The following is a 2,066-nucleotide window of genomic DNA, read 5'->3' as shown; positions in this document are numbered from 1 at the left end:
CTCGCCTCTTATGTTTGTTTTTTTACAATGTGTCTAATCCTTTAACGGCCCAACCGTCACAGCACAGAGACTCTGGATCTGTCGTTCAGTTGTGTTAAATTTAAGTCTTTTTGAGCCTTTTCAGTGTTCTCAGTGATATGTGTGTGTGTGTGTGTTTGTAAGTGGAAAAAAGAGACTTGTTGTTTTATCTGACACTCCATTTCTTGTTGTTTCTTCATGCAGTCTACGTCGGTTATGTTAAATTAATGTAAGTTGTTCACCCATGTATTTTTATTCAATTAAATTGTAATACCCTTACATATTTAAACATGAACTTATTCTCTTGGTTTGTCGTCAGCAGAGGAAGCTGTGAGCTGTAGACTTGCTTCAAAAAAGCGAGAGCTGGGTTTACAAATGTCATGAAGGCAACATATCAACTATGTAAACTGAGGGGGGTAAATCATCATTTTAAGAACAAAAAAGATCACTCTGATTTTATGGCAGGAGCGCGTTTAACATTCTGTACCTCTTCCTTTAACAACAGTCCGTAAACCTTGACAGACTTCTGGGAGGGGAATGCTGTCCCGTTCTTGTCTGATATCAGATTCTGGCTGATCAGCAGTCCTTACTCTTCTGTCATAGTTTTTATTTCATTGCTCCAGATGTTTGTTTGGGTTGTTTTTTGGGGGTTTTTTTTTATATTTGGTGAAAGTTCTGCTGGCAGGCCAGTACAGCACCTGCAGTCTTGCAGCAGTATGCGGTTTAGCATCATCCTGCTAAAATATGCAAGGATGGGAAAATATCTTCCTCTCTTTCATCCAGAGGATGCAGCATTTCACGTTTCAGTTTGTGATGACATTTTAAATGTGCATTGTTCCCCTGAATCATCTTCACATGCAGCGTCTTCTTTGCACGATAGAGCTTTAACCTTTGTGGATGGCACGGTGCTCACAGATAATGATTCATGGATGTTTCTGAGCCCATGCTGTGATCTCCATGAGAGAATAAGGCCTGTTTTTATCCCAAGTTTCTCCAGATTCTCTGAATCTTTTGGTGATATTATGTGCTGTGAATGGTGAGATAGTAAAGTCTTCACAATTTTATGTTCAGGAAGATTATTAGAAAATAATTTTGCAATTTGTAGACTGGAGAATCGCCTCTCTAAGATGCTTTATTTTATATACCTGATCATCTTTTATTACTGACCTGTTGCCAATTAGCACAATTAGTTGCAAAATGTTCCTTCAGCTGTTTCTCTTTAGGACCACTGACTCTTCTAGCCTTTTGTTGCCCCTGTCCCAATTTTTTTGCGATGCATCGCTGCCATCAAATTCTCATTGAGCTCATATTTTATAAAATAGGCACAATTTAAACATTTCATATGTTTGTTTTTTCTATTCTGTTGTTAACTGAGATTGAGATTTGCAGATCATTGCATTCTGTTTTTATTTACATTTTACACAGCATCCCAACTTTTTTGGAATTGGATTTGTATGACAACCTGTATATGTTTGCACATAAAACACAACACTGTTATGGTGATGCCACACACAAGAAGCCAGACCACCACGCGCGCCAGGTAATGCCTCCATAATGTAGATTTATTAGAATATTCAGAGTAGTGCTATAACATCTCATTCACTCGAGCTTTCTGTCAGTCCATAGTTGTCGTTGACGCGTTGGTCCGTGAGACAGGCGCTCTGCAATGAAATGGATCTGTAAAGCAAAAAACCAAAAACAAAGCCTACCTAATATTTATATTACTAATTACAGAATTTACAGTCACAAAACCTTATGGGGCAGTTCAAATAAATGCGCAGGTTTCTCACTGACATAATAAAAATATTAATAAATACTTTTTTTTTTCTTCCTCAGAAACCAGTGAGTTTCATCAAAATGCAATAGAGGTGATTTACAAGCAACTCTCGCAAGCTAAAAAAAAAGGAAAGAAGAAACAAAATCTGAGTATTAATGCGGATACAGTACAAAACTCCATCTCTCAGTGTATTGCCAGATTACCCCACATGTCACCTATGGGAGAGAAACGTGTGACTCGTAAGCCTGCTAAAGACCCTAACCCGGACTGC

This window comes from Pundamilia nyererei, unplaced genomic scaffold (assembly GCF_000239375.1).
Source record: "Pundamilia nyererei isolate P.nyererei 1_Seehausen unplaced genomic scaffold, PunNye1.0 scaffold00185, whole genome shotgun sequence".
NCBI classification, from domain to species: Eukaryota; Metazoa; Chordata; class Actinopteri; order Cichliformes; family Cichlidae; genus Pundamilia; species Pundamilia nyererei.
This window is presented reverse-complemented; position numbering follows the sequence as displayed.